This window comes from Ranitomeya imitator, chromosome 2 (genome assembly GCF_032444005.1).
Source record: "Ranitomeya imitator isolate aRanImi1 chromosome 2, aRanImi1.pri, whole genome shotgun sequence".
Classification (NCBI taxonomy): domain Eukaryota; kingdom Metazoa; phylum Chordata; class Amphibia; order Anura; family Dendrobatidae; genus Ranitomeya; species Ranitomeya imitator.
This window is the reverse complement of record NC_091283.1, coordinates 371,548,030-371,573,796: the sequence shown is the minus strand read 5'-3', so window position 1 is coordinate 371,573,796 and position 25,767 is coordinate 371,548,030. Positions and strand designations below refer to the sequence as shown.

Genomic DNA, 25,767 nt, shown 5'->3' with positions numbered 1-25,767 from the left:
AGCAGTGGCAGCTGCTGGGACCTGGACAGACACAACCAATGTTGCTGTGACTGCACAGTGTGACCTGGAGGAGAGAAGCTGAGACTCCGGAGCAGAAATCACCCACATGCCAGCACTGGGCAGAGTCCCTCCAGTCACCAGCCTGGGGCCACGGGGCCCCAACCTACAGCCCACAGCTCAGATTTATCCATGGCAGCAGTCCCCTTCCTCCTGGCATCTGGTTAACCCCATTTATGCGGGTCGGATTGTTATCTTTAAGGTTCAGCAATAACCTTCATACAGATGGGAAGGGGTTAAGCTTCTTCCTACCCCACTGGTGCAGGTTTGGTGCAGCATGCATGTATTCTGGGAGAGCTGGGCGGCTACAGGCTGCACCCCACCAGCTGCTCCTCCAGACATCACCCACATTTTTAGGCAGCGGAGACAGACAGCAGCAGACTGAGCCACAACTGCAACCACTGCTGGATACCATAGCACTCACTGGGGCACGGGTAGGACGGAGCTCCTCCGAATCTGCCTGATAAACTTCAGCACTGTCTGCAGCCACCCAGGGGGGAGAGCAGAGAATGTGCTCTCTCCGCCCACAATGTCACACTGGCTGCCTTCTGTTAACCCCTATGTGTGCCTGCCTGGCTGCACTGACTGAGTGAGAAGATGCTTGTGTCAGAGCTGGCACATAGGGGTTAACAGAATGCAGCCAGTGTGACTTTGTGGGGGGAGAGAGCATGTTATCTCCTGCTCTGCTCTCCCAGCTGTATCTATGACAGCATGAGTGGGCCCCCCCCTCTCCCCAGGGCCCCGGCATTTGCCCGCTGTGCCGGGTGCTGACGCCGGCCCTGCACCTCGTACCCATATGGCTCCGCTCCGTACACCTCGTACACACATGGCTCCGCTCTATACACCTCGTACAAAGGAAGCTCTGCTCCGTACACCTCGTACACATGGCTCTGCTCCGTACACCTCGTACACACACAGCTCTGCTCCGTACACCTCGTACACACACGGCTCCGCTCCATACACCTCGTACACATGGCTCTGCTCCGTACACCTCGTACACACACAGCTCTGCTCCGTACACCTCGTACACACACGGCTCCGCTCCATACACCTCGTACACACACGGCTCTGCTCCATACACCTCGTACACACACGGCTCCGCTCCGTACACCTCGTACACACACGGCTCTGCTACATCCACCCTGTAACCCCCTCCTGACCCCACACATAAACTTCCCCTCATCCAGCACCATGACAACCAGCACAGCAGAGTCCTGCATACACTGAGGCCCCTGATCATGTGACCCCTGACTCCTCCCCTCCTGTGACCTCATCACAGGTCCTGTGCGCACAGAACAGCCATATATGTGGTGTGCGGCTCTGCAGGTGGAGGTAGGTGCTGGAGATTCCCCATTACTGGGCGGGGGCAGGGGGCAGTAACCCCTCCATTCCCGGAGATAGTGCCCCCAGCTCTGCCATGTGTATATGTACAGTAATAGAACGCTGGCTGTGCTCATGTATACAGGGAGGGCGCTCTGGTTTGGGGACAGATGACGCTTTCTCTCTGGGGTGGAGATTTTTGGGGACATTTCTGGATAGTGATATCTGCAGGTATACAGTAGATTAATCGGGTAGAACTGGAGCAGCGGCTACAGGAGAAAATGAAGTTACCATATATTCTGGCAGTCGCTCTCTTCCAGTCATTGGGACGGTGCAGCGGCTGTAGTGGTCTCCGCCAGTGTCAGACCTGCCCTCCGGACGACCCTATGATGGACCCGGTCACATTGTGGCAGAACTTATAGCTAAATTGGGGGCTACAGTTCTACCTTAATGTAACTACCTGCACCTCGGTACTATCCCTCCTCCTCCTCACACAGAAAGTTTTGTCTTCCTTGCTGTGGGACAGAGACAGTGGGAAGTGTTTGCAGGACTCTGCTGTTCTGAGTGGAGCCTTCTTCCCTGCACTCAGCTATAAAGTCAGTGTGGTTATATGTATTTATTGCGCATGTGTGTGATGACGTGTGTAATGTGTGTGTATATACAGATGTATAGACATTAATGAGAGCGGAGTGGGACCTCATTCACATATATGTGACTGCTGGGTTGTGTGGGAAAGGAGCCCCTATCCTCTATCTGAATGAGAAGCACACTGCACCCTTAATTTCTGACAGTTGTGTGGGTTGAACAAGGGGCCGATCAGTTACAGACTTATAGCTGATAATGTAAACTTTCCATAAAGAATGTAGATGGGTCGGGCTAGCACATGACTTCTTAGAATTAGGATATGTGCACGTGGCATCTAAGACTTAGAGTATGTGGATGAGACGTCTTAGAAATAGTATATGTGCACGCAACGTCTTAGAGTTGGGGTATGGAGAGGTGTCATCTAATGGTGAGGGTATGTTGTAAGCCATGTCTTAGAAATAGGATATGTGGACGCAATGTCTTAGAGTAAGGATATGTGCACGCAACGTGTTAGAAATAGTGTATGTGCATTCTATGGCTTAGAGTTAGGGTATGTGCACATGACATTTTAGAGTTAGGGTATGTGCACGCAACGTGTTAGACATAGTGTATCTGCACGCAACACCTTAGAGTTAGGGTATGTGCACGCAACGTGTTAGACATAGTGTATCTACACGCAACACCTTAGAGTTAGGGTATGTGCACGCAACGTGTTAGACATAGTGTATCTACACGCAACACCTTAGAGTTAGGGTATGTGCACGCAACGTGTTAGACATAGTGTATCTACACGCAACACCTTAGAGTTAGGTGTGATGCAGCGGTAGGACCATACACCGTGAAACGGCAGTGACCAAAGCAAGTTCAAACAAAACGTTCTTTTATTGTGTTACTTCACACAATCAATATAGTATACAGCTTCTTCATACAGTCCATTAATAATGCATGGCTATATGACGCAGTCAATACACAGGCCGAACTTCCCTCTGTCCAGTTTCCCTGGGAGACCGCACGCCGGTAACAAGTCTCTGTACTCACTCAGTGCACTGCACTCTTTATCCTCTGGAGTGCAGCCGGGTACACATAAGACAGCCCAAGACGCAGGGTGTCAGTCTCTCTGGTTCCTTTAGCCTCTGTGCTGCTCCACACAGAGAGAGCTCTGCAGACAACTGCCCTGTCTGCTTCCAAGAACACACTGACACACCTCCCCCAGTACTACAGGGCTTTTTAATCAGTCACTGCTTCACTATTCTAATTACAGCCACACCTGTGTCTGTAGTACGCCCTCATGGCCTCACTACGCTTCCTTGCACATTCTGGAGAGCACATACAGCGCCCCCTAGCTGTAACAGGGGTCACTGCCTCACATAGGGTATGTGTACGCAACGTGTTAGACATAGTGTATCTGCACGCAACACCTTAGAGTTAGGGTATGTGTACGCAACGTGTTAGACATAGTGTATCTGCACGCAACACCTTAGAGTTAGGGTATGTGTACGCAACGTGTTAGACATAGTGTATCTGCACGCAACACCTTAGAGTTAGGGTATGTGCACGCAACGTGTTAGACATAGTGCATCTGTACACAACACCTTAGAGTTAGAGTATGTGCACGCAGTGTCTTAGAGTTAGGGTATGTGCACATGACGTTTAGCGCTGGGGTATGTGCACACGGCATCTTAGAGTTAGGGTATGTGCACCCGGTGACTTAGAGTTAGGGTATGTAGATGCGATGTCCAAGAGTTAGGGTATGTTGTAAGCGATGTCTTAGAAATAGGACATCTGGACGCGATGTCTTAGAGTTAGGGTATGTGAATGCTACATCTTCAAGTTAGGGTATATGTACGAGACATCTTCGGGTATGTTGAACGCGACGTCTTAGAGTTAGGGTATGAGCAGCGACGCGCACGTGCAGCATCATCTATTGTATCAAAAGTATACAAGATGTTTTCTGTTAGCTATTTACTTTAGAGTTAAAAAGTAATAGATACATAATCCAAAAAATAGAGGCAAAGTGAACTGCACAAGAGCAGTATTTGACTCACTGATATTAAGATGAAGTATCCTTATTTAAACTGAATATCTACACAGCATGCTTGTCTGGTGTCCGGTGCTCAGCAATGAAAAAACATTTCCATAACGAATTAAGAAGAAAAAATTGCAGCACTCACCAAGTAGAGATAAATTTCAAAGTTGTTTTGTTTCATCTGTGTGACAAAAACTTTGATTAGGGTGTGCAGGCTACGGAGGCATGCGGGGAGTGCAGGAGTGGACGACGGCCATTTCGCGTTTAATCGGGATCTGGACCCAATGAAGTAATTAAATGCGAAACGGCCGTCGTCCACTCCTGCACTCCCCACCTGCCTCCTTAGCCTGCACATCCTAATCAAAGTTTTTAGCACACATATGAAATAAAAGAACTTTGAAATTTATCTCTACATGGTGGGTGCTGCAATTTTTCTTCTTACTTACGGTAATAATCTATATATATAATTGAAAACCAAACAGAAAACTGTCACAAAAGGCCAAATATTCATTAAAATATTTTTGTCTTTATTGAAAAATATATAATTAAAAACAAAGAAAATACCACAGGTACAGGAGACCAAACGGTGGGACACTGACGGCAACGACCATACCAACAGACAGAGTATACAACAATAGGCAAAATATAAATAGTTATACAATACAAATTCGCAATATTCAGCGCCGTATGCCAGCAAGGGCACATATAAGTATAAAGTAATCAATACGTGATATAAACAATAAAGAGTTGCAAATAAGTTAATGTACTAACATTGTGTCCGTGTTGGCATCAGGCAGGCGAAGGAACAGTCATCAACAATAACCATAATAATGCATAGGTATACAGAGCTGAATAAGTAATCAAGGCATAGTTACCAGAAAAGGACGCACCAGTGGGTTCCCTTTAATGACCAACTCACAGAAATACACAGCACACTATACTCTCCGGATCGCAGCCAGGAAACATATCCTATGGATCGGAGCCGGTAAACACGGCAGTCCACCTCCATGACCGGTTGCAGTGGGCGACTGCACTGCTGTGTACGTTGTGGGTGCCAGGCCATTCAGCTCCCCTTGCCTGTGTTGCCTCACACAGGTGGAGCTCTGCAGGTCATCCGCATGTCCCTGTCAATCCCCCCCATGCTCTAATGAGAAAGCAAAGGTTTGTAGGGACCAGAACCATCGGTTGATGCGGGCATTCCTCCCCTTTGCCTTTGTCCTCCACACTTTGTTATGTGACCAACCACCTCCCTGTTCTCCATTGCAGAAAACACACCCACTTTCCTGATTGACAGTAGATTTGGGCCAGTTTTGGGTGGCCTCGATCATGTTTATATGGGGTTTGATAACTCCGCAGCTCATCCCGTAACCTAAGTACCTGGCTTCTGGCACTCGGTACTGTTTCCTCTGTACCCTTACCCGTGCCTCGGTGACTATGTGACGCTGGATCACCACAGTCCGCCCCGGCAGCTCTGGGCATATATCCATATTACGTCGTATTACGTCGGGTACTCTCAGATTTCCCCATGGATACCAATCACCTCCTCTTTCTGTCCTTTGGGGTTGTCCCCAGCCACAAGGGACTCATGGACTAAAGTCACTAAGCTCCCCGAGTTCAGGAGAGCCTCTGCTTGGTACCCATTCATGAGTAACTGGCACAGCTGGGTTTTGCTGTCGGCAGTGCCTGTAGTGGCGGTACAGACTGGCTGGGCATACATTTACACACGGCGAGTATACCCGCAGTCCATGGGTTCAGACATCAGGGGCAGTTGACATCCACATGTACGGGCCCTTGGCACCGACAACACTTAATCGCTGTGGCACGACTATACCTTTTGGCCTTTTTAGGGGAAACGGGACTTTTGTCACCCTCACTTTGGGATACCCCCTCATCATGGGCTTGGTCCTGGTTAGCCCCAACAGAGGTTGGTGGAATTTTCCCATGCTCCTGGGCTGGCGAGGCCTCACGTGACAGCCAAAGTGGAGCAGTTTCCCGTACACAGTCCTGAGTGGCTCTATACCGCTCAACCAATCCTAGCTGGTCCAGAGTACTTAGGTCCCCTTGCCCCACTCAATGCTGTATGGCTGCTGGCAAAGCCCTCACCAGCCACTCGACCACCACCCTTCTTTACTGTCAAGAGTGGCGTTAAGGTCTCACTTTGCAGCCATTTTACCAGCAGCATTAAGTCATATGCCTGAGACCTGGCGGGACTAGACTCCGCAAAGGACCACTGATACACCCGTTGAGCCCGCACATAGGTATTAACCTCTCAGCTTCTCGTAGTCAGGTGAATCGTCCCGACTGAGGTACAGGTAGTCCTTCTGGGCATCTCCCATCAAGAAGGGGGACACCACTTCAGCCCACTGGGTCACCGGCAAGCTCTCCCGCTCTGCTGTGCGTTCAAATACGGTGAGGAAGGCCTCCATGTAGTCCTCAGGACTCATCTTCCACAGTGCTGACCTGACTTTGTACCGGGCTTCCAAACGGAAAGTGGTCGCCCAGGTTTTTGTGCTTCTCGTATAGCCGCAATCTGCTGCATCAACAGGTGATTTGTCTGCTCATGCTGCTGCCACTGCAACTGCAGCGCCTCTTGTTGCTGTCGCTGAAACTGTAGCTGCTGCTGTTGAGTGAGGACCAACTTCTTCAAAAGTTCCTCCATTTTGTCAGCAGGCTTGAGCTGAAGCCTTGCAGGCTTAATCACTGACATGCAGCACGCTTCGTGGTATGCCTCAGTTCACACTGCATTCTCCAACATATGTAGTGCAGTGGTATCCACACTGTGCAGTGATGAGGCAGTAACCCAGCAAAGTTCAAAGCAAAACGTGTTTTAATGTCCCACTCACAGACATACATAGCACACGATATCCTCCGGATCGCAGCCAAAAAACCTATCCTCTGGATTCCAGCTGGTAAACACGCAAGTCCACCTCCGAGACCGGTTGCCATGGGTAACTGCACCGCCATGTACGCTGTGGGTGCCAGGCCTTTCAGCTCCGCTTGCCTGTGTTGCGTCACACAGGTGTTGCTCTGCAGAGCCTTCTGCTCTGTATACTTGCAAAACCAAACTCACACACCCAACCCTCTGCTTAGGGTTTTTTAACAAGGAACCTGTGGCCATAAGCCACATAGCCTGACCGGGAATGAAACGGACTGCCCCACTATCATCCTGTAGTCCATTTAAAAAAATAAATGCCCAGAGCAGGTTTTTGTAAATCTGCCTTGGACAAATAGCTTGCTCAAGACCAACACTTACTTTTATTTTGCATTTCAAACACAGCTATGCCTGTGACTGCAGTGCACTCCCACGACCTCAGTATGCCTCCATGCATATCCTGGGGGGGACACATAGTGACCCTCGCATGTGACACCAGTCACTTCCATACAGTGTCCAAATCCAAGATGTGTCAGATAGGTTATCAAGACTATTTAGTGCTACAGACAACCACCTATGTCTACTAATACACGTAGGAACAAATGACACAGCAAAAAAGGATCTGCAAACTACCTGCAGAGACTTTGAAGACCTAGACTGGAAAGTCAAGGAACAGGGAGTGAGGTCGTCTTCTCATTCATCCAGTGGATGACATGGACCAAGGAGATTGAACAGGGTTCTACACGTGTACAACTGGCTACGTCGAAGGTGCCGTGAAGGTAACATTTTGGGTTCCTTCACCTTGGAATAAATTAACTGTATAAAGGACTCATTGCAAAAAATAGGTTGCATCTTACGAAAACAGGAAAACAAATATTTGGTAGACACATTGCTACACTCGTCGGGAGAGCTTTAAACTAGAGCAATATAGGATAGGAAATATGCGACCAGGAAAAAAATATGCAGCTTATAAATTATTTTGAGAACCCTGCTATATGAAATGCAAATAAAGAACAAAAACGACAAACTCAATGAAAATAGAGGAGCAAAAAAACCGACTACAAACTAAAATGTGGGAGATTTTGCTAAATGAAATAATAATAATACCCCCAAAGAAGGAAGAATTAGAAGCATTTAACCCCTTAGCGACCGCCGATACGCCTTTTAACGGCGGCCGCTAAGGGTACTTAAACCACAGCGCCGTTAATTAAAGTAAAAGTAAATAGCGCCCCCCAGAGTCGGATTTTCTCCGGGGTCTCGGCTGCCGGGGGTAGCCGAGACCCCAGAGAACATGATTCGGGGTTTTTTTTACCCTCCCTGCATTTGCGATCGCCGGTAATTAACCGTTTACCGGCGATCGCAAAAAAAAAATAAAACGATCTCTTTTTAATTTCTCTGTCCTCCGATGTGATCGCACATCGGAGGACAGAGAAAAGGGGTCCCAGGTGGCCCCCCAATACTTACGTATCTCCCCCGGTGCTCCTCATGGCTCCCGGTGGGCGCCGCCATCTTAAAAATGGCGGGCGCATGCACAGTGCGCCCGCCGGCCGGCCCCGCGTGAATCTTTGGGGTCTCGGCTGCCGGGGGTTGCCGAGACCCCAAAGAGCATGATCGGGGTCGGTTTTACCGAACCCTGTTTTGCGATCGCCAGTAATTAACTGTTTACTGGCGACCGCATAAAAAAAAAAAAGTAAAGTGTAATTTTCTGTCCTCTGATGTGATCGCACATCAGAGGACAGAGAAATAGGGGGATTCGGGGAACCTACAATACTCACCTGCGTCCCTGGATCCTCCTGCTGCTCCTCCTGGCCGTCGGCAAAAGAAAATGGCGGGCGCATGCGCAGTGCGCCCGCCATCTGTCTCCATCTGCTGGCCGGCAGGAGAACAGCAGTTGGGGCTAAAATTAGGGTTAGGGGTAGGGTTAGGGCTAGGGTTAGGGCTAGGGTTAGGTTTAGGGTTAGGGGTAGGGTTAGGGCTAGGGTTAGGGGTAGGGTTAGGGCTAGGGTTAGGGTTAGGGTTAGGGCTAGGCTTAGGGCTAGGGGTAGGGTTAGGGCTAGGGTTAGGGGTAGGGTTAGGGCTAGGGTTAGGGCTAGGGTTAGGGGTAGGGTTAGGGCTAGGGTTAGGGCTAGGGTTAGGGCTAAATTTAGGGTTAGGGTTGGGGCTAAATTTAGGGTTAGGGTTGGGGCTAAATTTAGGGTTAGGCTTCTTTCACACTTACGTCGGTATGGGGCCGTCGCAATGCGTCGGCCCGACATACCGACGCACGTTGTGAAAATTGTGCACAACGTGGGCAGCGGCTGTAGTTTTTCAACGCATCCGCTGCCCAATCTATGTCCTGGGGAGGAAGGGGCGGAGTTGCGGCCACGCATGTGCGGTCAGAAATGGCGGATGCGACGTACAAAAAAACGTTTCATTGAACTTTTTTTGTGCTGACGGTCCGCCAAAACACAACTGATCCAGTGCACGTCGGACGCGACGTGTGGCCATCCGTCACGATCAGTCGGCAATACAAGTCTATGGGCAAAAAACGCATCCTGCGGGCACATTTGCAGGATCCGTTTCTTGTTCAAAACGACGGATTGCGGCGAATGCCAAACGACGCAAGTGTGAAAGTAGCCTTAGGGCTAGGGTTAGGGTTGGGGCTAAAGTTAGGGCTAGGGTTGGGGCTAAAGTTAGGGTTAGAGTTGGGATTAGGGTTAGGGTTTGGATTACGGTTGGTATTAGGGTTAAGGTTGGCATTAGGGTTACGCTTGGGATTAGGGTTAGGTTTGGGATTAGGGTTGAGATTAGGATTAGGGGTGTGTTGGATTTAGGGTTTTGATTAGGGTTATGGTTAGGGTTGACATTAGGGTTGTTTTGGGGTAAGGGTTGTGATTATGGTTAGGGTTAGTGATTAGGATTATGGATCAGGTTGGGATTAGGGTTAGGGGTGTGTTGGGGTTAGGGTTGGAGCTAGAATTGGGGGGTTTCCACTGTTTAGTTACATCAGGGGGTCTCCAAACACGACAGCCAATTTTGCGCTCAAAAAGTCAAATGGTGCTCCCTCTTTTCTGAGCTCTGCCGTGCGCCCAAACAGTGGGTTACCCCCACATATGGGGCATCAGCGTACTCGGGATAAATTGGACAACAACTTCTGGGGTCCAATTTCTCTTGTTACCCTTGTGAAAATAAAAACTTGGGGGCTACAAAATCTTTTTTGTGGAAAAATATATATATTTTTTTTATGACTCTGCATTATAAATTTCTGTGAAGCACTTGGGCATTCAAAGTTCTCACCACACATCTATATAAGTTCCTTGGGGGGTCTAGTTTCCAAAACGGGGTCACTTGTGGGGGGTTACTACTGTTTAGGTACATCAGGAGCTCTGCAAACGCAACATAACGCCCACAGACCATTCTATCTAAGTCTGCATTCCAAAACGGCGCTCCTTCCCTTCCGAGCTCTGCCGTGCGCCCAAACAGTGGTTTACCCCCACATATGGGGCATCAGCATACGCAGGATAAATTGGACAACAACTTTAGTGGTCCAATTTCTCCTGTTACCCTTGTGAAAATAAAAACTTGGGGGCTACAATATCTTTTTGTGAAAAAAAAAATATTTTTTATTTTCACGACTCTGCATTCTAAACTTCTGTGAAGCACTTGGGCATTCAAAGTTCTCACCACACATCTAGATAAGTTCCTTGGGGGGTCTAGTTTCCAAAATGGGGTCACTTGTGGGGGGTTACTACAGTTTAGGTACATCAGGGGCTCTGCAATCGCAACATGATGCCCACAGACCATTCTATCAAAGTCTGCATTCCAAAAAGGAGCTCCTTCCCTTCCGAGCTCTGCCGTGCGCCCAAACAGTGGTTTACCCCCACATATGGCGCATCAGCGTACTTGGGATAAATTGGACAACAACTATTGCAGTCCAATTTCTCCTGTTACCCTTGTGAAAATAAAAACTTGGGGGCTACAATATCTTTTTTGTGGAAAAAACAATATTTTTTATTTTCACGACTCTGCATTCTAAACTTCTGTGAAGCACTTGGGCATTCAAAGTTCTCACCACACATCTAGATAAGTTCCATGGGGGGTCTAGTTTCCAAAATGGGGTCACTTGTGGGGGGTTACTACAGTTTAGGTACATCAGGAGCTCTGCAATCGCAACATAATGCCCACAGACCATTCTATCAAAGTCTGCATTCCAAAAAGGCGCTCCTTCCCTTCCGAGCTCTGCCGTGCGCCCAAACAGTGGTTTACCCCCACATATGGCGCATCAGCGTACTCGGGATAAATTGGACAACAACTATTGCAGTCCAATTTCTCCTGTTACCCTTGTGAAAATAAAAACTTGGGGGCTACAATATCTTTTTTGTGGAAAAAAAAAATATTTTTTATTTTCACGACTCTGCATTCTAAACTTCTGTGAAGCACTTGGGCATTCAAAGTTCTCACCACACATCTAGATAAGTTCCATGGGGGGTCTAGTTTCCAAAATGGGGTCACTTGTGGGGGATTTCTACTGTTTAGGTACATCAGGGGCTCTCCAAACGCGACATGGCGTCCGATCTCAATTCCAGCCAATTCTACATTGAAAAAGTAAAACGGCACTCTTTCTCTTCCAAGCTCTGCGGTGCGCCCAAACAGTGGTTTACCCCCACATATTGGGTATCGACGTACTCAGGAGAAATTGCACAACAACTTTAGTGGTCTAATTTCTCCTGTTACCCTTGTGAAAATAAAAATTTGTGGGCAAAAAGATCATTTTTGTAGAAAAAATGCGATTTTTTTTTTTTTCACGGCTCTACGTTATAAACTTCTGTGAAGCACATGGAGGTTCAAACTGCTCACCACACATCTAGATAAGTTCCTTGGGGGGTCTAGTTTCCAAAATGGGGTCACTTGTGGGGGGTTTCCACTGTTTAGGCACATCAGGGGCTCTCTAAACGTGACATGGCGTCCGATCTCAATTCCAGCCAATTCTGCATTGAAGAAGTCAAACGGCGCTCCTTCACTTCTAAGTTCTGCGGTGCGCCCAAAAAGTGGTTTACCCCCACATATGGGGTATTGGCGATTCAGGAGAAATTGCATAACAAAATTTATGGTTACATTTCTGTTTTTACACTTGTGAAAATAAAAAAAATGGTTCTGAATTAAGATGTTTGCAAAAAAAAGTTAAATGTTCATTTTTTCCTTCCACATTGTTTCAGTTCCTGTGAAGCACGTAAAGGGTTAATAAAGTTCTTGAATGTGGTTTTGAGAACCTTGAGGGGTGTAGTTTTTAGAATGGTGTCACACTTGGGTATTTTCTATCATATAGACCCCTCAAAATGACTTCAAATGTGATGTGGTCCCAAAAAAAATGGTGTTGTAAAAATGAGAAATTGCTGGTCAACTTTTAACCCTTATAACTCCCTAACAAAAAAAAAAATTTGTTTCCAAAATTGTGCTGATGTAAAGTAGACATGTGGGAAATGTTATTTATTAACTATTTTTCGTGACATATCTCTATGATTTAAGGGCATAAAAATACAAAGTTTGAAAATTGCAAAATTTTAAAAATTTTCGCCATATTTCCGTTTTTTTCATAAATAATCGCAAGTAATATCGAAGAAATGTTACCACTAACATGAAGTACAATATGTCACGAAAAAACAATCTCAGAATCAGCAGGATCCGTTGAAGCATTCCAGAGTTATAACCTCATAAAGTGACAGTGGTCAGAATTGCAAAAATTGGCTCGGTCATTAAGTACCAAATTGGCTCTGTCACTAAGGGGTTAAAGAAACCAGGATGGATTAATGCAGAACTTAATCACTTGTTAAAAAGGAAAAAAGAAATGTATATTAAATGGAAAGATGGGGGAATATCTAAAGAAAAATATAATGCTGTTTGCAGGGAATGCAGGGCAAGCATTAGAAGAGCTAAATCCAGTAATGAGGTTAGACTTGCAAGCAAGACCAAAAGCAGTAAAAAAAATGATTTTGGGAATAAGTCAAAAGCAAAAGAAAAGTCAAAGATTCCATAGGATTTTTACAGGATGAAAAGGGTAAAGTGGGCAAATTTGATGTTGAGAACACCAAACTTTTAAATTGCTATTCTGCATCTGTGTTCTCTAAGGCTGGTTTCACATTTGCGGTTGTGTCCGCAGAGTTTCTGCCGCATACATCCGCATGCGTCTTGATTTCATATCTTTTACATTACATACAGACAACCACCTATGTCTACTAATACACGTAGGTTCATCCGTTTGCATGCGTTCGCCTGCGTTTGCTTACACAATCGGTGTGCGGCGGGGAGCGGCTAATGCACCATGTAGCAATTTTTGAGGTGGCACATTTTCGTCAATTATGCTCAGGCATGCATATGCGGATGACTGCGTCAAAAAACACATTACTTTCTGTGGGAACGCATGCGTATTCATGTATTTGCATACGCATGCGATCGCTGCGCTTGCGTACTTTGGACTGCACATGTCCAGGAACTGATTTAGACACGCCCATTGAGACACGCCCTCCTGGAAATATCGAACGCATGCGCATAAAAAGTGCAAACGCATGCAAAAACACATGCAGACTCAGCTTTTTTTGCCATCATGCGTAAGCTGATGCGGATAAAAACCGCTGCATTAGCATGCGTTTTTGCATGCGGTTGCGGACAGGACGCTGCGGACTCAAATGTAAATGTGAAACTAGCCTAAGAAAGCAATTGTAAAATCAATGGATCTTCATGGTGCCATTGCAGGAATAAAAGAATCTCCACTATCTATAAATAGAGGGATGGTGAGGGAACACTTAGCTAATTTAAATGAATTTAAATCTGGTCCAGATGAATTACATCATAGGGTACTTGTAGGATCGCTACTTTCAACAGATGGCGCTATAGAGTTTAAGTCCTCTTTTTCTCAGAAGAGGCAATTTGCATATCATAGGCTACTGAAAGAGTTAGTAAAGGAAATTGCAGACCCTCTAGCCAGAATCTTTGAAAAATCCTGGAGAACATGAGAAGTCCCAGAAGATTGGAGAAAGGCAAATGTCCCTATTTTCAAAAAAGGAAAGAAGCTAGAGCAAGGAATTTACAGGCCAGTGAGCCTTACTTCTATACCATGAAATATATTTGAACAAATTATTATACAGCAAGTATGTAAGTACTTAGATAAGAATACAGTAATTAACCAGAGCCAGCATGGGTTTGAAGCAAACAAGTCAAGCCAGACTAACCTAATTTCCTTCTATACTGGAATCACTGACTGGGTGGATCAGGGAAATGCAGTAAATATAATGTATTTCGACTTCAGCAAAGCATTAGATAAAGCATGTCATGCTATCCTTATTGAGAAATGACCAAGTATGGGATTGACAAGGCTAAAGTTAGGTGGATTGATAACTGGCTCAGTGATCATACTCAGAGTAGTGATAAACGGTTGCACATCCAATTGGAAGAGTGTATCAAGTGGAGTGCCACAAGTCTCTGTCCTGGCCCCAGTGTTGTTTAACATTCTTATAAATGATCAAGATAATGGAACTGAAGGTAAACTAATCAAATTTGCAGACGATGCAAAGTTATAGATTACACTTGAGATGACAGAGATAGGATTCAGAAGGATCTAGATAAGCTTGAACAATGGGCAGCGACTAATAGAATGGCATTTAACAGGGAGAAATGCAAGATTCTACATCTGGGCAAGAAAAAAAAACTAACATCTACAGAATGGGAGGAATAGAACTAAGCAACAGCAGGTGTGAAAAAAAGACTTGGGTACACCAATAGATCACGGACTGTACATGAGTCAACAATGTGATGCAGCAGCAAAAAAGGCGAACACAGTTCTAGGATGTATTAAGAGTAAGTAATTATCCCCCTCTGCTCCTCCTTGGTCAGACATTATTTGGAATACTGTGTCCAGTTCTGGGCACCACATTTTAAAAAAAGACATTGAAAAACTGAAGCAAGTTCAGAGAAGAGCTACCAGGATGGTGAGCAGACAGCAAAGTATGTCCTACGAGGAACAGTTAAAGGATCTGGGAATGTTTAGCTTGCAAAAAAATAGGCTAAGAGGAGACTTAATAGCTTTCTACAAATGTCTGAAGGGATGTCACAGTGTAGAGGGATCATCCTTGTTCCCATTTGCACATGGAAACCTGAGAAACAATGGAATTAAACTGAAAGAGAGAAGATACAAATTAGATATTAGAAACAACTTTTTGCCAGTGAGGGTGATCAATGAGTGGAACAGGCTCCAAGGAGAGTTGGTGAGCTCTCCTTCAGTGAAAGTCTTCAAACAGAGGCTGGACAGACATCTGTCTGAGATAATTTAGTGAATCCTGCAAAGCATTGAACAGAGGATTGGACATGATGACCCTTGAAGTCTCTTTCAACTCTAACATTCTATGACCAGGTTGTGTCCGGCCGTTATAGGAAACTGTGTTTTTGACATATTCTACAATATGGCAGTATATATAATAAACAATTAGACACTTGACTATGACCAAAACAATGTAACATCAAGCTGTTATTGTACCTGGAATGAAGACTGAGGGTCCAGCTACAGTAAATTGTCACCTCACTTTATAACTGAAGTAGTGATACAAGAGGATCTTTTCCTTATGAAGACCTCTTCATAGTGTCTCCCCTATGTATTTGTTAGATTCGACGAATGATGTGTAGTGATGCATTCTGTATTGCAAGTGAAATTAGACGTCACATATCAAGCCTATGGAGTCACACAGTGTCTACATAAACCATCAGTGGTTGTCTGCATTACACTGGGCTGTGAGCCAGACATCCAGCTACAGGTGTTCCTTTGACCTCAAGCCACTGCTTTCAAAGTGTTTCATGTTACCGAGCAAGATGGCAATGGAGGTCTGTCCCCTTCAGTGATTAGGGTAACAAAAGGATGCAAAATATTTATTTTCAGCTATTATCATATGTCAAGCATAACAGCCGGGGGAGTCTCACAGATCCCACGACTCTTACCACTGTCACAAACAACACATACATATCAGCGCTGCCACCAGTTGTCAAGGGAACACGACTCGGCTGCCTCCAATCGTCATGGCAATTACACAATTGACAAAGGATGTACTGTATATGGAGTTGGCAGTGACTGCAAGGGGGTGTATTGTATTTGTATATTTTTATAAACACTGCCTAAAATGTTTTAGCTCTGTTCCTCTTGCTCTGTAAACCGCACTCCTGAAGCCGTACGGTACCTGTAACAGGTGTCCAATCGGCCTGTATAAATGATTAGTGGCAGCAGCTATTAGTTCTTTTTGTTATTGAGGAGCTGGCAGTGACTGTAAAGGGGTTTGTGTATATGTACACAGGAAACATTTTGATTGGGTTGTTATGGATACGTTGATACCAAATATGTATTGTTACTTTTTTTTGTACAATAAAACTTTTTTTTACACAAAATGAGTTTTTATGTACATATTGCCATATTGTAAGAGCCTTTTTTTTGTTAATTTTTTCATTGAGTGCTTGGTTTTTTTTTCCGGCGCAAACTATTTTTTAATAGTATTTGGTGACTTTTTGATCACTTTTAATTCAATTGTTTTGAGACAAAATGACAAACACAACAATACTGGTTTGTTTTTTTTCAAATGCAGGGTTTCACCGAATGGATTAATTGACAAGCTAGTTTTATAGTTCAGGTTACTACAGACACGGTCATTCTAAATTTGTATAGTTTCTTTTTTTTGGTAAAGGACCTAAAAAGGACAAATTCGTTTTGTCAACAGATTTATTTTTTTCATTTTCTTTTCTAAGCCATTTTTTTTCCTGTTTTACTTTTTTGCAGTTGCCACTGATGTGCCTAAACATTGAAATCCCCCACAAGTGACACCATTTTGGAAAGTAGACCCACTAAGGAACTTATCTAGATGTGTGGTGAGCACTTTGACCCACCAAGGGCTTCACAGAAGTTTATAATGCAGAGCCGTAAAAATATAAAAAAAAATTTCCCACAAAAATTATTTTTTAGCCCCCAGTTTTGTATTTTCCCGAGGGTAACAGGAGAAATTGGACCCCAAAAGTTGTTGTCCAATTTGTATTGAGTGCGCTGATACCCCATATGTGGGGGGGAACCACCGTTTGGGCACATGGGAGGGCTCGGAAGGGAAGGAGTGCCATTTGGAATGCAGACTTAGATGGAATGGTCTGCAGGCGTCACATTGCGTTTGCAGAGCCCCTAATGTATCTAAACAGTAGAAACCCCCCACAAGTGACCCCATATTGGAAACTAGACCCCCCAAGGAACTTATCTAGATGCAGGGTGGATTTGATTTAAGTCGAACTGATTTAAATCACGATTTAAATCACGATTTAAATCACTAGTCAGTAAGGCTTGATTTAAATCAGTGATTTATATCAAAGTTTCTACCTAAACTAGTTCTTGCTACTTTAACATGCAAGTAGATGAAGATTTTTAGAATCACTTTTTATATTACTTTTTTCTCCCCAGTTTAATGGGTTAATCATTCATATTTGGACACCACTGTTCTGTTGTACTTAGGAAGGAGAAAAATAATCCTGACCTTAATAACAATTTAAATAGATTTATTCAACTGAAACAATAACAACATTACAGCATAAGTTATTTGCTTAAACAAACATCCATGTTTGTTAACTAATTTGGCTAAACAAAATATATGTATATTATAAGAAACTTAGGGTACCGTCACACTATACGATTTAGCTACGATCACGACCAGCGATATGACCTGGCCGTCACACAGACAGCTCTCCAGCGACCAATGATGCCGAGGTCCCTGGGTAACCAGGGTAAACATCGGGTAACTAAGCGCAGGACCGCGCTTAGTTACCCGATGTTTACCCTGGTTACAAGCGTTAAACTAAAAAAAAAAAAACAGCACATACTTACATTCTGGTGTCCGTCAGGTCCCTTGCAGTCTGGTTCCCGCACTCAGTGACTGCCGGCCGTAAAGTGAAAGTGACAGCACAGCCGCTGTGCTCTGCTTTCACTTTACGGCCGGCAGTCACAGTGCGGGAAGCAGACGGCAAGGGACCTGACGGACACCAGAATGTAAGTATGTGCTGTTTGTTTTTTTTAGTTTAACGCTTGTAACCAGGGTAAACATCGGGTAACTAAGCGCGGTCCTGCGCTTAGTTACCCGATGTTTACCCTGGTTACAAGCGAACGCATCGCTGGATCGCATCGCTAGATCGCTAGATCGGTGTCACACACACCGATCTAGCGATGACAGCGGGAGATCCAGCGATGAAAGAAAGTTCTAAACGATCTGCTACGACGTACGATTCTCAGCAGGATCCCTGATCGCTGCTGCGTGTCAGACACAGCGATATCGTAACAATATCGCTGGAACGTCACGAATCGTACCGTCGTAGCGATCGAAATGTTATAGTGTGACGGTGCCCTTAGACTGTCAGCCCAGCCGACACATGAAAAACTTAAATACTACTGTCCCTGCTGTCCTCTGTAGCTCACTTGTCGTCATCTTCATCATCATCTTCTTCTTTGTTCCTATTCATAATCTGGAAAAGAAAAACAAGCTTTCCTGCTTTATTGGGTCCCAACCGATTTCTCAATTTAGAATGAATGAGTCCAAAGGAAGAGAATATTCTTTCAACGCCTGCAGAAGAAGCTACTGCTGTTAAAAGTGAAATCATTACTTGAACAGTCCCTAAATCCAAGCGCTTAAGTGACCTCCACCAGTTTACTGGTGTGACCTTCCTTAAAATATCTTCAGCAAACATATATTTCTTGAATGGTTCCCCCTTAGCTCTGAAGTTTATTATAGTTGGCATTAAAGATGGATGATTGCTGGATACCCATGTCATAGCTAACTCCTCTTCCTCCGCACTTAGGTTTTGACCCTGATATTGGATATTGACAATATTTGCCAAAAAATGAGCTGGAGTCAGTGCTTGTCCCATTCGTTTGTTTACTGCTTGTAATTTAATTCTGTCCATGTGTAGTTCTGTTCCTTCCAAATTTCAACAGCATCCGCAATAAAACAGCTATTTTTCTGTATTTTGTTTAAAGCTTGAGAGATGGGTTTCAGCTCAGCATATGTTCAACATTTCTCTTAAGCCCAATGTTGAGGATTTTGGCCGTGACAGTGCCATCTATTTTATCTCGATTTTCTTCACAAAGTGTCATCAGAATAGGCCAGTTTTTGATATACTGCTCAAAACAGTCCACCACAGAGTTCCATCTAACATCTTGTGGGAGCGTTAGCTTGGTTCCACCCATCCTTTTCAGAGCTGCTGCAGCAAAATGATTATTACGGAAGTATTTAGCAATTTCAACAACATTAGCCTTTATTTCTGGAACACTTAAGTCTTTGGCTAAGAGGTGCAGCAAATGAGCACTGCAACCATATGTTATTAGCAGCTTTGTATTCCCTCCCTGCTCTTCTAAATCTCTTCTCATCTTGGATACGTTTGCAGCATTGTCAGTGACCAAACTGCGTACTAGACATTTGAATTTTTGTTCACATGTCGTTATAGCTTTTACTGCCACTTCTTGTAAGTATTCTGCTGTGTGTGCATTTCCTGACGTATCCGTTGTTTGTGCAAGGAAGACTTTACCTTCTTCTGTTGTTATACAAGCACATACAATAGGATCATTGTGGACATTACTCCACCCATCAATACTTAGGTTAACAATTTTACCCTCCAGAGCTGTTGCACATTGCTCCATTTCTCTGTCATACACTTGATCCAGCAGTTTCCCTGCAACATCAGCTCTGCTGGGTGGACTGTATCCTGGTCTCAGTGACTGAACCATATTAATGAAATGTGGGTTCTCAGTCAGACGGAAAGAAGAGTTCGTTGCATAAATAAACAGGGCAATTTTTTCATCAATCAACTTTTTCTAATCTGCTAGTTCTTATGACAAACCTATCTATGGTGGTTCCAGGAGGTAAAGGTTTTTTCTTCCTTTTGGGTGATGGTGATATGTGGCTGTGGGTGTCTAATGATGATGCTGCTGCTAATGAAGCACTATCCTGGATGGATAACTCTGAAACTGTAGAACAGGATGATGGTGATCTTGGAGGTGGATAGTTTCCAGAATCCATGAATTCCCCTAAACAAAAAAAGTCAATGCTGTTATTTTATTGTTTATACAATTTCTGCTTATTGTACACAACACATCACTGCCCCTGCCCCAAAAGGAATATTTGTTTTTCTTCATAACTGTACCAAATGACAGTAACATGCAGTAATAATATGAAATATAATTTTTCTCACACATGACAGCTCAGTCTTTAGAAATAGGATTCAATAAAAATGTTTACCAACCTGAAGATCCTGCCTGTTCAGAAGTGTTTCTTTGGTCATCTTCATCACCACACTTCTCATGATGTTACCTCATTCGCGCCACCAGGCCTTGCATCTCTTTGTTGCATCGTTTGCATTTTGCACGCATGCCTGCCTTACCGATAGGCGAAGGAGCTTCATTAAAATATTCCCAAACTGGGTCTCTTTTACGGCCTGCTGCCATTATAAGGAAAGAATGTAATAAACCTCAGATCGTACACACAAACAGATCCAGACTTGTCTGTCTGTGGCTATGCTGCAGTATTATGCTCAAAGTTTCACTTTAATTTTCTTGTCTGCTTGCCCTTCCTCCTCCTCACACTTAGATTCACATTCTTCTTGTGTTGTGCAGATCTATTCCACTCCAAACAATCTGAAACATATTGTCTAACTTCTTGGACTTGGCACTGAAGGGGTTGATTCTGTATTCATAGGTTTGTAGAACAATAGGATTAAGGTCTTTTTCTCAACTCTGTTCATGTTGTAACATTTTTGCCGTGAAGAAGAGGCTGGGACCTCTGCGGAGTCAAATTCAGTTTTGAGAACTGCGTAAGTAAAGCGAGCATCTGTGATAATATAGGAGAGAAACTGCCCACTAATCCTACAGAAACCTCTGGAAGAGCATGGCATTGTGAATGTTACACATATACAGCCTTTATTCTACTGAGTTAAACAACTCAGCTTTATCTCATGATGGAAGAACCAGGTAAAATATTTTCCTCAAAAAGCAGTTTATTGAAAAAAATCCGATTTAAATAAAAAAAATCCGAATTTTTTTTTTATTTTTTTTAAAAAAACATTGATTTTTATCCACCCTGTCTAGATGTGTTGTGAGAACTTTGAACCCACAAGTGTTTCACTACAGTTTATAACGCAGCGTCGTGAAAATAAAAAATCCTTTTTTTTTCCACAAAAATTATTTTTTAGCCCCCAGTTTTGTATGTTGTCCAATTTGTCCTGAGTACGCTGATACCCCATATGTTGGGGTAAACCCCTGTTGGGCACACAGGAGAGCTCGGAAGGGAAGGAGCACTGTTTTACTTTTTCAACGCAGAATTGGCTGGAATTGAGATCGGACGCCATGTCGCGTTTGGAGAGCCCCTGATGTGCCTAAACAGTGGAAACCCCCCAATTATAACTGAAACCCTAATCCAAACACACCCCTAACCCTAATCCCAACGGTAACCCTAACCACACCTCTAACCCAGACACACCCCTAACCCTAATCCCAACCCTATTCCCAACCGTAAATGTAATCCAAACCCTAACCCTAACTTTAGCCCCAACCCTAACTGTAGCCTTAACCCTAGCCCCAACCCTAGCCCTAACCCTAGCCCTAACCCTAATGGGAGAATGGAAATAAATAAATTTTTTAAAATTTTTAATTTTTCCCTATCTAAGGGGGTGATGAAGGGGGGTTTGATTTACTTTAATAGCGGGTTTTTTAGCGGATTTTTATGATTGGCAGCCGTCACACGCTAAAAGATGCTTTTTATTGCAAAAAATATTTTTTGCGTTACCACATTTTGAGAGCTATAATTTTTCCATATTTTGGTCCACAGAGTCATGTGAGGTCTTGTTTTTTGCGGGACGAGTTGATGTTTTCATTGGTATCATTTTCGGGCACGTGACATTTTTTGATCGCTTTTTATTCCGATTTTTGTTAGGCAGAATGACCAAAAACCAGCTATTCATGAATTTCTTTTGGGGGAGGCGTTTATACCGTTTTGCGTTTGGTAAAATGGATAAAGCAGTTTTATTCTTCGGGTCAGTACAATTACAGCGATACCTCATTTATATTTTTTTTTAATGTTTTGGCGCTTTTATACGATAAAAACTATTTTATAGAAAAAATAATTATTTTTGCATCGCTTTATTCTGAGGACTATAACTTTTTTATTTTTTTGCTGATGATGCTGTATGGCAGCTTGTTTTTTGCGGGACAGGATGACGCTTTCAGCGGTAACATGGTTATTTATATCTGTCTTTTTGATCCCGTGTTATTCCACTTTTTGTTCGACGGTATGATAATAAAGCGTTGTTTTTTGCCTTGGTTTTTTTTTTTTCTTACGGTTTCTACTGAAGGGGTTAACTAGTGATATAGTTTAATAGTTGGGGTCGTTACGGACGCGGCGATACTAAATATGTGTACTTTTATTGTTTTTTTTTTTATTTAGATAAAGAAATGAATTTATGGGAATAATATTTTTTTTATTTTTCATTATTAACCCCTTTCTGCCATTAGACGTACTATTGCGTCCATGTGGGGTGGGCTTTACTTCCCAAGGACGCAATAGTACGTCATATGCGATCGGCAGCGCTCACGGGGGGAGCGCCGCCGATCGCGGCCGGGTGTCAGCTGTTTATCGCAGCTGACATTCGGCACTATGTGCCAGGAGCGGTCACGGACCGCCCCTGGCACATTAACCCCCGGCACACCGCGATCAAAGATGATCGCGATGTGCCGGCGGTACAGGGAAGCACCGCGCAGGGAGGGGGCTCCCTGCGGGCTTCCCTGAGCCCCCCGCAGCAACGCGATGTGATCGCGTTGCTGCGAGGGTCTCACCTCCCTCCCTGCTCCCTCTAGCCCCGGATCCAAGATGGCCGCGGATCCGGGTCCTGCAGGGAGGGAGGTGGCTTCACAGAGCCTGCTCAGAGCAGGCACTGTGAAGGCTGCAGCGCTGCATGTCAGATCAGTGATCTGACAGAGTGCTGTGCAAACTGTCAGATCACTGATCTGTGATGTCCCCCCCTGGGACAAAGTAAAAAAGTAAAAAAAAAAATTTCAAATGTGTAAAAAAAAATAAAAAAAAATATTCCAAAATAATGAAAAAAAAAATAAAAATATTATTCCCATAAATACATTTCTTTATCTAAATAAAAAAAAAAAAACAGAAAAAGTACACATATTTAGTATCGCCGCGTCCGTAACGACCCGACCTATAAAACTGGCCCACTAGTTAACCCCTTCAGTAAACACCGTAAGAAAAAAAAAAAAAAAACGAGGCAAAAAACAACGCTTTATTATCATACCGCCGAACAAAAAGTGGAATAACACGCGATCAAAAAGACAGATATAACTAACCATGTTACCGCTGAAAACGTCATCTTGTCCCGCAAAAAACGAGCCGCCATACAGCATCATCAGCAAAAAAATAAAAAAGTTATAGTCCTGAGAATAAAGCGATGCAAAAATAATTATTTTTTCTATAAAATAGTTTTTATCGTATAAAAGCGCCAAAACATAAAAAAATGATATAAATGAGGTGTCGCTGTAATCGTACTGACCCGAAGAATAAAACTGCTTCATCAATTTTACCAAACGCGGAACGGTATAAACGCCTCCCCCAAAAGAAATTCATGAATAGCTGGTTTTTGGTCATTCTGCCTCACAAAAATCGGAATAAAAAGCGATCAAAAAATATCACGTGCCCGAAAATGTTACCAATAAAAACATCAACTCGTCCCGCAAAAAACAAGACCTCACATGACTCTGTGGACCAAAATATAGAAAAATTATAGCTCTCAAAATGTGGTAACGCAAAAAATATTTTTTGCAATAAAAAGCGTCTTTCAGTGTGTGACGGCTGCCAATCATAAAAATCCGCTAAAAAACCCGCTATAAAAGTAAATCAAACCCCCCTTCATCACCCCCTTAGTTAGGGAAAAATTAAAAAAAGTATTTATTTCCATTTTCCCATTAGGGCTAGGGTTAGAGTTAGGGCTAGGGTTAGGGCTAGGGTTAGGGCTAGGGTTAGGGTTAGGGTTAGGGCTAGGGTTAGGGCTAGGGTTAGGGCTAGGGCTAGGGTTAGGGTTAGGGTTAGGGTTAGGGCTAGGGTTAGGGCTAGGGTTAGGGTTAGGGCTAGGGTTAGGGCTAGGGTTAGGGCTAGGGCTAGGGTTAGGGCTAGGGTTAGGGCTAGGGTTAGGATTAGGGTTAGGGCTAGGGTTAGGGCTAGGGCTACAGTTTGGGTTGGGGCTAAAGTTACAGTTAGGGTTTAGATTACATTTACGGTTGGGAATAGGGTTGGGATTAGGGTTAGGGGTGTGTCAGGGTTAGAGGTGTGGTTAGGGTTACTGTTGGGATTAGGGTTAGGGATGTGTTTGGATTAGGGTTTCAGTTATAATTGGGGGGTTTCCACTGTTTAGGCACATCAGGGGCTCTCCAAACGCGACATGGCGTCCGATCTCAATTCCAGCCAATTCTGCGTTGAAAAAGTAAAACAGTGCTTCTTCCCTTCCGAGCTCTCCCGTGTGCCCAAACAGGGGTTTACCCCAACATATGGGGTATCAGCGTACTCAGGACAAATAGGACAACAACTTTTGGGGTCCAATTTCTCCTGCTACCCTTGGGAAAATACAAAACTCGGGGCTAAAACATATTTTTTGTGGGGAAAAAAAAGATTTTTTATTTTCACGGCTCTGCGTTATAAATTGTAGTGAAACACTTGGGGGTTCAAAGTTCTCACAACACATCTAGATTAGTTCCCTGGGGGGTCTAGTTTCCAATATGGGGTCACTTGTGGGGGGTTTCTACTGTTTAGGTACATTAGGGGTTCTGCAAACGCAATGTGACGTCTGCAGACCATTCCATCTAAGTCTGCATTCCAAATGGCGCTCCTTCCCTTCCGAGCTCTGCCATGCGCTCAAACGTTGGTTTCCCCCAACATACGGGGTATCAGCGTACTCAGGACAAATTGGACAACAACTTTTGGGGTCGAATTTCTCCTCTTACCCTCGGGAAAATACAAAACTGGGGGCTAAAAAATAATTTTGGGGGGAAAGATTTTTTTTTTTAATTTTCACGGCTCTGCGTTACAAACTGTAGTGAAACACTTGGGGGTTCAAAGCTATCACAACACATCTAGATGAGTTCCTTAGGGGGTCTAGTTTCCAAAATGGTGTCACTTGTGGGAGGTTTCTACTGTTTAGGTACATTAGGGGCTCTGCAAATGCAATGTGACACCTGCAGACCATTCCATCTAAGTCCTCATTCCAAATGGAGCTCCTTCCCTTCCGAGCCCTCCCATGCGCCCAAACAGTGGTTCCCCCCCACATATGGGGTATCAGCGCACTCAGGAAAAATTGGACAACAAATTGTGGGGTCGAATTTCTCCTGTTACCCTCGGGAAAATACAAAACTGGGGGCTAAAAAATAATTTTTGTGGGAAAAAATTTTTGTTTTATTTTTACGGCTCTCCATTATAAACTTCTGTGAAGCCCTTGGTGGGTCAAAGCGCTCAGCACACATCTAGATAAGTTCCTAAGGGGGTCTACTTTCCAAAATGGTGTCACTTGTGGGGGGTTTCTACTGTTTAGGTACATTAGGGGCTCTGCAAACGCAATGTGACACCTGCAGACCATTCCATCTAAGTCTGCATTCAAATGGCACTCCTTCCCTTCTGAGCCCTCCCATGTGCCCAAACAGTGGTTCCCCCCACATATGGTGTATCATCGCACTCAGGACAAATTGGGCAACAAATTTTGGGGTCCAATTTCTCCTGTTACCCTCAGGAAAATACAAAACTGGGGGCTAAAAAAATAATTTTTGTGGGAAAAAAATTTTGTTTTATTTTTACGGCTCTGCATTATAAACTTCTGTGAAGCACTTGGTGGG

The 25,767-nt window shown here is 44.2% G+C and overlaps 1 protein-coding gene across 1 annotated transcript in view; it reads left to right on the top strand.

Moving 5' to 3' along the window:
* The first annotated feature begins 1,335 nt into the window (after positions 1–1,335).
* The window catches only part of LOC138663941 (zinc finger protein 271-like), a 44,491-nt gene continuing 20,059 nt past the window's right edge, over positions 1,336–25,767 (top strand). The window contains exon 1 of the mRNA XM_069750315.1: positions 1,336–1,389. The gene's annotated coding sequence lies outside the window, so the exon portion shown is untranslated. The remainder of the gene's footprint in view (positions 1,390–25,767) is intronic.